The following is a 12,409-nucleotide window of genomic DNA, read 5'->3' as shown; positions in this document are numbered from 1 at the left end:
GCCAATTTCCGATCATTTTACCAGTTTCCCGTTGACATTTTTTGGGACATATTTTCTACATGGGTATTTTCACATATGGACTTGGTGGACCACATTGTATTGGGCTTTTGGAGGATCGACCTAGTTTTGGAAAGAGGAAAAGCTACAAAAAGGAAAGTTTTCTACAACTTTGAAAATCACGTATTTTTTTACTTGGAGTTTTGGAGAGCGGCGATTAGGGTTTGCTTTCGTTTATTTTTCATCTTCTTCATTTCATTTTTGATTATGATTATGATGAACTCAAAAGCTATGAGTAACTAAACACAATTATTGGTTATGGGATAAAAGTTGATTTCTCAAGCATGATATTTAAATCAATGGATTAGTTTTCTCTCAACTTTATTATTTATGATTCATTGTTAATATTGTTGCATGATTTGAGTGCTAGTTTGATTGAGTCCGGAATCAATTAGATTGGTCTTCATATCTAATGCTAGATTAGGTTTATTATACGAAAAAAGTGATAAATTCCTGATTATAAGTAGCATAAATGTGAATAGTGCTTGTAGTGATATATCCTACTAGTCACATATGAATCATAGCCTTAGTTAAATCGAATTAGTGCTTTTACACGTTTGGTTGCTTTGATTAGTCTTATTCCATAGAACTTAGTGCTTTTAGGGAGTTAAACTTAATTGCACTTTTACACTTTAGGTTGCTTTCTAGGAAGAATTCACATATACATCTTTTAATGTGGATGTGATGAAATCAGGGAATTAACGGGATATACTTGCGATCAAGGTATCCTAGGACTTTTAATAAATGAGAATTAAAATATCAATTCAGTCATTGATGAAATACATGTTTGTGAATGATACTATCCGTGACCAATATCTTTTCTATTGATTATTCAATTATTTATTGCTTTCATTATTTTTATTGCTTTGTAAAAAAACCCCCCTTGGTTACTTAAGAATCTGAAAATTGCATAACAACAAGCCTCTCTGTGGAACGAACTCTTTCTTATCACATATTTCATTTATTTTAGTTAAGTAAGAAAGTGAAATTATTTTTGACGCATCGACTGCGATCAAATTTTGGCGCCGCTGCCGGGGAGGCATACGGCTTGTTATTAAGTTTTTAGTTTCTTATCATCATTTCTGCTTTCATATTTGTTTTGTTTTCTTGTCTTGTTTCTCACTTGTTTGCGAGAATTGTTTTCAGGTACCTAATCCCTGGCTTCTAAAGATTGGAACTATCCAAGGTGCGGGATAGCTACTCGAAGAGGCACAATACTCCAACCAAGTCAAGACGACGGAAGAACAAGAGTTAGAAGTGGAAGAAGAATTACAACTAGAAGAAGAACAAGAGGTTCCATTTGTAGAAGAACCACTAGTTGAAGAAGAAGAAGAAGAAGCAATGGGTGATGCAAATCGTACACTCAAGGACTTGGCTTCTCATAGGCTTGATGCACAACGGTGGTGTATTGAGACAAACTCAACCTTCGAGATCAAGCCGGGGTTGATTAGAGAGTTACCGAAGTTTCATGGCATGGCGAATGAGATCCAAACAAGCATCTCATGGATTTCCAACATATCATGGCATGCTCCACCGGAGACTAATGCGGATGGTGCAATGTTGAAAGCTTTTCCATTCTCTTTGGCGGACAATGCTAAGGAATGGTTGTATTATTTACCATCCGGAAGTGTCACTACATGGAACGGGTTGAAGAAACTCTTTCTAGAGAGGTATTTTCCTGCGTCAAAGGCTACTCAAATTCGCAAAGACATTTGTGGGATAAAGCAACACGTAGGAGAATCTTTGTATGAATGTTGGGAGCGATACAAGAGATTGGTGGCAAGCTGTCCACACCACCAATTCAGTGACGTATGATAATACAATACTTCTACGAAGGTCTCCAACAAGTGATAGATATCTTCTTGATGCAGCGGGTGGTGGAGCTCTAGTGAACAAGACGGTGGCCCAAGCTACCGAGTTGATTGAAAGCATGGCTGCAAACTCGCAACAATTCTACACAAGAGGTGAACCAATGGTTAGGCGAGTGCATGAAGTTACGGATTCATCATCACACCGTGATCAAAGGATGGATAACATGGAGCAAATGATGAAAAGATGGCTGCGGTTATTTTACCTTCATATGGTGAAGAGTTGGAGCAAGCTAGTGCGGTCTTTCCAAATCAACAAAGACGGTATGATCCCTACTCCAACACTTACAATCCGGGATGGAGAGATCCCAACTTTAGCTATGCAAACAAGCAAGGGCGGTTCAACAACCTACTTTCAACCGTTCGGTGGATTTCAACCACAACAACAACAATTCCAGCCGCAACAACAACAATTTCAGCAACCACAAACAACAATGCAAAATCAAGGTTCCGATATCGATGCAAAGCTTCAAACTTTTATGCAAGGCATTTCTACCATGTTTAAGAAAGTCACAAGAAACTAAGAGTGCTATCAAGGAGTTGCAGACACAAATGGGCTCCATGGCGGTTGATATAAACAAATTGAAGGCACAAAATAGTGGGAAACTCCCTTCTCAACCTTAACCCAAAAGAGGGTGTCAATGCTATTACGTTGAGAAGTGGTACACAACTTGTGCAACCCGAGTTACTGATTCGGGCAAGGTGGAAACACCAAGGAACCGGTTTTGGAGGAGAAGAGTGATGATTCTCCCCAAACCTGAGGTACCTATTCCTAACTCTAAAACTCCGGTTTCTACTTATGTTCCTCCTTTACCTTTCCTCGCAGATTTGCAAGTTCCAAGAAGGCGGAACTAGAAAAGGAGATTTTAGACGTTCTAAAAAGATCATGTGAACATACCACTCATTGATGCGATCAAGCAAGTTCCCAAGTATGCAAAGTGTTGAAGGACTTGTGTACCAATAAGCAAAGGCTCAAAGGTAATGAAGTGCTAAGTGTGGGGGAGAATGCTTCGGCAATCTTACAACACAAACTCCCACTGAAATGTAAGGATCCCGGTAGCTTTGACATTCCAGTCACAATTGGTAACACCACATTTAACAAAGCTATGTTGGATTTAGGTGCATCCGTTAATGTTATGCCTGCATCTATGTACAATTCACTTGAGTTAGGTCCTCTTAAAAAGGCTGGAATTGTATTGCAATTAGCCGATCGCTCTAATTTTACCCAATGGGTATTGTTGAGGATGTTCTTGTGCAGGTTAATCAATTGTATTTCCAGCTGACTTTTGCGTGTTAGAGATGAATGAAGGGTCACCGGACTCGTCTCTTCCATTGCTACTTGGGCGTCCCTTCATGAAAACGGCGAAAACCATTATTGATGTGGACAAGGGAACGCTAACTATGGAGTTTGATGGAGAAACAATACGTTTCAACATTTTCGAGACGATGAGATATCCTAGTGATGTCCACTCTTGTTTCTCCATTGATGTTATGGATACATTGGCACAACAAGTGTTTGAATTGAATGGTGATGATGCTTTGGAAACCGTTTTAACTACATCCATGGATAATGGTGTAGAGTGTGGTAATGAAGTCAAGGAAGCCCTTGGTGATCTTAATTCACTACAAGGATGCCCGGAAACTCATAATATCTCTTTATTTCTTTACCATGCAGTGATGAAAAGCTTGTACCTTCCATTGTTAAATCTCCAAAGTTAGAATTGAAACCTCTTCCCGATCACCTAAAGTACTTGTACTTGGGTGACAAGGAAGATTTACCTGTGATTGTTTCTAACAAGCTTAGTGAATTACAGAGGAAAAACTTCTAAGGGTGCTAAGGAAGTACAAGACGGCCATAGGATGGACAATTGATATCAAGGGTATAAGCCCTGCCGTGTATGCACAAAATCCGTTTGGAGGACGATGCAAAGCCTACAAGGGAGCGCAACGTCGTTTGAACCCTCCCATGATGGAAGTTGTGAAAAAGGAGATACTAAAGCTTTTGGACGTGGGTGTTATCTACCCCATATCCGATAGCAAGTGGGTGAGCCCGGTACAAGTAGTACAAAGAAAAAGAAATCAGGTGTACGGTGGTGGAGAATGATAAGAACGAACTTGTCCCAACTCGTGTGCAAACCGGTTGGAGGGTTTGTATTGATTACAGGAAATTGAATGCCACCACTAGGAAGGATCATTTTCCATTGCCTTTTATTGATCAAATGCTTGAACGTTTAGCTGGACACTCTTATTATTGCTTCCTTGATGGCTATTCAGGTTACAATCAGATTATGATAGGCGGAGGATCAAGAGAAAACCACTTTCACTTGTCCTTTCGGTACTTTTGCTTATAGAAGGATGCCTTTTGGCTTGTGCAATGCTCCAGCTACCTTTCAAAGGTGTATGGTAAGTATTTCTCAGAATATGTTGAAAACATAATCGAAGTGTTTATGGATGACTTTAGTGTCTTTGGTGATTTGACCTTTGCTTGCACAACTTGTCACTAATCCTTGAACGATGTGTTGAAACAAATCTTGTGCTAAATTGGGAGAAGTGCCATTTCATGGTAACTCATGGCATAGTTTTAGGCCATATAATATCTTCTAAAGGCTTGGAAGTCGATAAATCTAAAATAGACCTTAATTCGTGCCTTTAACCCCTCCCACTACGGTGAGGGAGATACGCTCTTTTCTTGGTCATGCAGGTTTTTATCGTAGATTTATCAAGGATTTTTCCAAGATAGCATCACCACTTTGCAACTTATTGCAAAAGATGTGGTTTTTAACTTTGATGAAAAGTGTATGGCGGCATTCAATCGTTTGAAAGAACTTTTGATTTCAGCCCCTATCATTAAACCACCGGATTGGAGCAAGCCTTTTGAGCTCATGTGTGATGCAAGTGACTATGCGGTTGGTGCGGTGCTTGGGCAACGTGTGGGGAAGATACCTCATGCTATTTATTATGCTTCTAGAACGTTAAATGAGGCCCAACAAAACTACACAACCACTGAAAAAGAGTTATTAGCTATTGTTTTTGCTTTGGAAAAGTTTCGCTCTTATCTAATTGGTACAAAAGTTGTTGTCTTTTCTGATCATGCAGCACTTAGGTACTTGCTAATGAAGAAAGAAGCGAAACCGAGGCTCATACGATGGATTTTGCTCTTGCAAGAGTTTGATATTGAAATCAAGGACAAGAAAGGAATTGAGAACACCGTTGCGGATCATTTGAGCCGTCTTGCTGTGGACAAGGAAGCTATCCCATTGCGTGAAAGTTTCCCGGATGAGCAACTATTCTCAATTGCCTTTGGAGAACCATGGTATGCTGACATTGTGAACTACTTGGTGTCTAAACAAATCCCAAAGAACTTGTCTCGTGCTGAGAGGGACAAACTTAAGAAGTTAGGGAACCAATACATATGGGATGATCCATACTTATGGAAACAAGGTAGTGACCAAGTATTACGAAGGTGCGTTCCCGAATCCGAGTTTAATTCTATCTTGTCTTTTTGTCACTCCTATGCTTGCGGAGGACATTTTGGGAGTAAGAGAACCGCTCACAAGGTACTTGAAAGCGGTTTCTATTGGCCAACCTTGTTTAAGATGCATATAATTTTGTACAACTTGTGATAGGTGCCAAAGAACAGGCAATCTAGGTGCCCGAAATCAAATGCCACAAACTTTTATTCAATTTATTGAAGTTTTCGATGTATGGGGTATTGATTTTATGGGTCCTTTTGTCAACTCTCATGGGAATTTTTATATCTTACTTGTTGTTGATTATGTCTCGAAATGGGTGGAAGCTAAGGCCACCCCACTAATGATTCTAAAGTGGTTTCAGATTTTGTGCAAGCTAATATCTTTGCAAGGTTTGGAATTCCAAGAGCCATAATTAGCGATGGGGGTTCTCACTTCAAAAAAAGGATCTTACAAACCTTGTTGAAGAAGTACAATGTGTCGCACAAGATTGCAACACCTTATCATCCCCAAACAAATGGACAAGCCGAGGTTTCTAACCGGGAGGTGAAATCCATTCTAGAGAAGACGGTGAATCCAACAAGGAAAGATTGGAGCATGCGACTTAATGATGCTTTGTGGGATTATAGAACCGCATACAAGACACCTATCGGGATGTCTCCCTTTAGGCTTGTGTATGGTAAACCTTGTCATTTACCCGTTGAAATTGAGCATAAGGCGTTTTGGGCTATTAAGCAATGCAATATGGAGATGGATGGGGCTGGAAAGCAAAGGAAGTTACAACTCCAAGAGCTAGAGGAGCTTCGCAATGATGCATTTGAAAGCTCCGCATTTATAAGGAAAAGACGAAAGCATTTCATGATAACATGATTTCTAGGAAACAATTTTGCATTGGGCAGAAAGTGCTTTTTTTAATTCTCGCTTGCATTTATTTCCGGGTAAATTAAGGTCACGTTGGATTGGACCTTTTATTGTTACTAATGTGTTTTCTCATGGTGCAGTAGAAATTCGTAGCATAGCTACAGGCAAGGAACTTAAAGTTAATGGGCACCGGTTGAAACCATATTATGAGAATTTCACTTCCGAAGTGGTGGAAGGAGCTAACTTTGTGGATGCACTCCCTCTGAAGGAGGCATAGAAAGCAAGGAGATAGTCGGGCTGACGACTTTAAACCAAGCGCTAAATGGGAGGCAACCCAAAGGATGAGTATTTCTTGTCTTGTATTTATTTATTGTCTTGTTTTTAGTTTTTCTTGTCTTGTTTTGTTTTTATTTTTTCTGATTTCTTGTCACATGTCATGTTAGAATTTCCCACCTTCACTTACTTTGGATGACTCAATTTACATTGAGGACAATATAAATTTTAAGTGTGGGGGAGTGGTTAAGCATTTGCATTGTAAATTTTTCATGAAATTTTCAGTTTTTGTGAAAAATAGTGAATAAAAAGCTCCAACTTGTAGTTAGTTTAGAGTAACATAGTATACACGTCGCTAAGATTACATCGAGATTCTCATAAGAGTGACTGAACTTAGAGATAACAGAGAACATGATCGGGTTTCTTACTCGTATGAGAGTTAAAGTTGGATTTAACCATCCCAGTGGCAAATGAGGTGCAAACTGAATTCGGTATTAGAGTAGTGGTCCCCTACAGTGGAGACTACCCATGTTACATCATGAGAGGCACCGACCTTCACTTCTTTGTACCTGTCTAAATATGTGCTTTTAGAGTGTGTGTCACCGTACATAAACTCCGGGTAGAATGGTGAGCTACCCAACCTCCCACCAATAGAAGCATTATTTTGATCTCTTGAGTGCTATTTTATCAATCATGAATGGTGACATCGAATTGCTAACTTACATACCACTTGTAATCTTGTTCGCAGTTAGCACCATCCACTTTATCTCTCTCTACACTGACAGGTCCATAGAAACACCATCATCATCAACAAGAGAAGCATCACAAATTCGAAGGAAAGTTGAAGAAGTTCAAGGTTTACAAGCAACAATACAGAAATGAGCAGATTTCATATTCAAGTATAGCAACAAGACAAGGAACATAATTTTCACAAGTTGAAGACTATTGTACAAGAGCGAATATTATCAAGATGAGAATTCAATAAGTTTATGATATAAAGACATACAAGTTGAGAAGAATCGAGCGGTAAAGTACTTACACCATGGCCTTTGTACTTGCATTTTTATTTTATATTTATATTTATTTGTTAATTTGTATTTTATTTTCTCTTTCCTCAAAAAACAAACAAACTTGGGACAGAGTCATCATTATGCTAGGTCCCTAGTTATATAAAAAAAAAAGACAAGAGAAAAGTTCATTAGGTTCATCATTAGTTTTAATATTTTGTTTGTTTTTGTATTTACTTTATTTATTTTGTCTCGAAAAAAAAAATCATTGCATCATATTTGGTTTGTTTAGTTCGTTTTTGGTTTGGTATTCATTCAATAAAGCCAATGGAAGAAGAAATTTTCATAATGAGGTTTCAAGCAACAAGGAATTAGAGGAAAGAATCACATTGTTAAGATTCTACAAAGTTCAAGATTTCATCATCACGAGTTGAAGACCGAAGACGAATATGAAGACAAGGATTGAAGACCGAAGACGTTTCTATGGATGTTGTGAGAGTGGTGCTAACTGCACGCCGAACAGATAACGAGGTAAGTAAGCGTATTCCCACGTTCGTTAAGTGGTTGATTTCTTTTCTTAGAGATCGTCATAAAAAGGGTTTTCAAAATGAATAAAAGATGTGGGTTTCCAAAACAATTCGTAGGTTTTTTCCTTCCTACCATTCAAGGTGTCGCATGATTCTCTCTTCATTCCTACCTAGACACATGTGTGACCCATAAAAAGTTGTTTATTATTGAGAGCAACTTCATAAAACCCTTTCTTGTGAGGAAGAGTCGAGACTTTAGATCACTCCGAACCCGAATTTCTTTCGATAAGGGATGGTTATTTCTCTCTCAACTTTTAAGGATGAGATTGTGTTCATATATGTGTTTAACTTCTTATGACTAGTGTGCAGAATCTCTACGTCTTCTTAGCGCGTTGGATACTATCATTACGGAGAATTAGTAAGTTGGAAAAGTAGGTTTTGTGGGTATATCTCTAGTAAACCCTCATGAGATGGAGTTGTTTGTATCCTTTATAATAAGTTTTGTTTCATTTGCTCGAAGACTAGCAAAGTCTAAGTGTGGGGGAATTTGATAGGTGTTGTAAAACACCTAATTTTATATCTATTGTTTATGCTTTCTTTGCTACTTTTCTTGTAAATTATGTATCTTATGTTTGTTTTTGAGTTGATTAGGTGCAATGGAGTCATTATGAGCAAAAGAAGGAAAAAACGTCCATTTGGAGCGTAAAGGGCTAAAAGATCAATTCACAGACGAGCTATACTTGGAGCAGGCCAGGTTGAGCGAGGAGGAGGTGAAGAATGTACTGTCAGTTCCCCAGAACTGACAGCTGAGTTGAACAGAGATTTAAGTCGTTGGTTATTCGGAACTGACAAGCCTAATAATTTTATAATTTCGGATTGCCCTTATCCGCAACTGGGTGCTGATAGCAACATCCTTTCATACACGCCCTAATATTCAGAAGAGAAACATTTTTTCTCTCATTCTGCTGCTGTGTGTCTGAGAGTTACAAAAATTCAGAGATAAGAATGACTTATCCAGAGAGAGACGAAAGAGAGATGAAGAATAAGGGTTAGGAGCACATTTTTGAGCTGAGATGGATAAATCGAGTTTCTGTGATGAGATGGGTCTGTCAAATCGAAGAGAATGCAAGGAATTGCTATGGTGGATTGATAAATGGAGGGTCTGGTGGTTGCATCGAATGGAAGAGATTCCGTGGAAGTATTAGAGACTTGAGTGAATTAGAAGACATGGGTTCTCATCGGATTTGGTTTTAGGCAGAGAAATGACTCGAAATTGGAGATGTTCTAGGGTTTGTTTTGAATCTGAAATTGACAGCGGAATGGATGATTGCGGGGGTCAGAGGAGGATTCTAATTCAAGGATAAAGAAGCTGTGTTGCAGCTAAGAGTTCAGTGCATTTGGAGATGCAACTGAGATGGTTTGATGCAGTGAACTGAACTGCAGATGATGCTGGTGAAGCTCATATCAGTGGTAGTTCTCAAGGGTCTAACGGATTGCAGGGATTGAACTGAAGTTGCATATGTTGTTGCTTCTGAGATGAATGAATTGCAGGAGATAGTTGTGGCTTGAGTTAGGTGGTTATGAAAGCTACAGAAGGAAGTTGTTGGTGCTGGTATTGAACTGGATATGGAATACAAGAAGGTGTTGGTTTGTTGTTCATCTGAAGGGTTGTGATGCTATGTTGTGCATTGCAGGGAAGGCTGAAATAAGATGAATGTTTAGGACAGATTGTTTTTTCCATGGCTCGGTTGTGGACTATGGGGTTGGAATTGGAGGTGCATGTTGAGCTGAAATGGAAACCTGCAGGTTGAGTTATGGCCTGAGCTGGTAAGTAGTGAATGCGAAAACGCAGGGAGAATGGTCAGCTGGTGGTACTAGTTCCTATTGATGGATTTGTGAACCAAAAGTGGGGATCGTAAAGATTCAATGAATCATGAAGGAGGTACGAGTCGGATGCACGAGTCGACTGCGGCATATATGAGTTTGGAGCCACGCTTTTGGGCATGTTTTCGCAAGAACATGGAATTGACTGAGTTAGCTATTGGTAGCTGCAGGAAATAGAACTGGTGGAATGAAAACGCAACCGTGACAGAGTTGGTGGTGCTGTTATGCTACTGCAATGGACTGACAAGTATATGCAGTTACAGATGGTGTATGAGATTTGAATTGCAGTTGAAGAAATGGGTTTGATGTATGGTGTTGAGTGAGCTGCAGGTGTTGTGCGTTGCTCATGAGATGGAGATGCTAGTATATCAACTGGAAGAGGAGTTTGTGTGCTGCAGAATGAACTTGAATGGAAGTTTGTATGTTGTTAAAGCAGCGGCTGAGCTGAAGCTAGAATTGAGATTGCAGTTCAGATGGAATTGGTGGTATTCTTCCTGGTGGACGTGATATTGTAGAGGTGGTGGCAGACTGACGTTGGTTCTGATATGTTGGAGTTATGTATGATTGAGGTGCAGGGAATCTGGTAGTACTGATGTTGTTGAATAGTTGATGCTAATGTTGCAGTTAAGGACTGGTGCAAAAGGAATGGGTGATGTTGCAGATGAATGAGAATCTGCAGTTTCAAGGATGCAGGTAATGGGAATGATGCAGCGCCACCATGGCTGTAACTGGGGGTGAAGGGCAATCATTACCCAACATAAGTTCAGCTTGTGCAAAATGGCCTAGGCCAAAATGAATCAGACTGAGCCAGACCTGACTCATCTGATTAGCTAACTGACTCAATCTAGTTCAGACACTGAGTTAACTCGGTCGACTAGACCCTGACTCAGTGGCTTTCACTGAGTTGACTGATACTTTGACCGGTGACCGGGTGGACTTCGCCGGTCACCTGAGCTCTTTTCCGGGAACATCTCCGGCCAAGTTCCGACTATTTTACCAGTTTCCCGGCGACACTTTTTGGGACATATTTTCTACATGGGTATTTTCACATATGGACTTTGTGGACCACATTGTATTGGGCTTTTGGAGGATTGACCTAGTTTTGGAAAGAGGAAAAGCTACAAAAAGGAAAGTTTTCTACAACTTTGAAAATCACGTATTTTTTTACTTGGAGTTTTGGAGAGCGGCGACTTGGGTTTGCTTTCGTTTATTTTTCATCTTCTTCATTTCATTTTTGATTATGATTATGATGAACTCAAAAGCTATGAGTAACTAAACACAATTATTGGTTATGGGATAAAAGTTGATTTCTCAAGCATGATATTTAAATCAATGGATTAGTTTTCTCTCAACTTTATTATTTATGATTCATTGTTAATATTGTTGCATGATTTGAGTGCTAGTTTGATTGAGTCCGGAATCAATTAGATTGGTCTTCATATCTATTGCTAGATTAGGTTTTATTATACGAAAAAGTGATAAATTCCTGATTATAAGTAGCATAAATGTGAATAGTACTTGTAGTGATATATCATACTAGTCACATGTGAATCATAGCCTTAGTTAAATCGAATTAGTGCTTTTACACGTTCGGTTGCTTTGATTAGTCTTATTCCATAGAACTTAGTGCTTTTAGGGAGCTAAACTTAATTGTGTTTTTACACTTTAGGTTGCTTTCTAGGAAGAATTCACATATACATCTTTTAATGTGGTTGTGATGAAATCAGGGAATTAACGGGATATACTTGCGATCAAGGTATCCTAGGACTTTTAATAAATGAGAGATTAAAATATCAATTCTAGTCATTGATGAAAATACATGTTTGTGAATGATACTATCCCGTGACCAATATCTTCTCCTATTGATTATTCCAATTATTTACTTTGCTTTCATTTATTTTTATTGCTTTGATAGACAAAATCCCCCCTTGGTTACTTAAGAATCTGAAAATTGCATAACAACAATTGCCTATCTGTGGAAACGAACTCTTTATTATTACATACTTCATTTATTTTATTTAAGTCAGAAAGTGAAATTATTTTTGACGTATACGACTGCGATCATGGATCATCCTCAATTGGGATAGAGATGATGGAATATTCAAAAGGGAATATTTCATAACTACAAATGATAATAAACAAGCATGTTCAATATCAAGTTATTGTAACCCTCCTGTGGGTAAAAGTCATAACAACACATAATATCATATATACAAATGACATACATGTATATATGATGTCGTATGATATGACTATTAAATTTAGAATATTAAATTAAAAAACATCTTTTACCTATGGGCATTAAGAAATTTTCAATCTAATATTTCATTTAAAATCACATCCCAAACAATACTTAAAAACTTCCCTGTGGGACGGATCTATAACCATATAATTGTTTGCAATTTTCCTGATACTTCAAATTTATAAGATGCTATGGCTAATCTTACAAATTTAAATTACCA

Source organism: Papaver somniferum, chromosome 10 (genome assembly GCF_003573695.1).
Source record: "Papaver somniferum cultivar HN1 chromosome 10, ASM357369v1, whole genome shotgun sequence".
Taxonomy (NCBI): Eukaryota; Viridiplantae; Streptophyta; class Magnoliopsida; order Ranunculales; family Papaveraceae; genus Papaver; species Papaver somniferum.
This window is presented reverse-complemented; position numbering follows the sequence as displayed.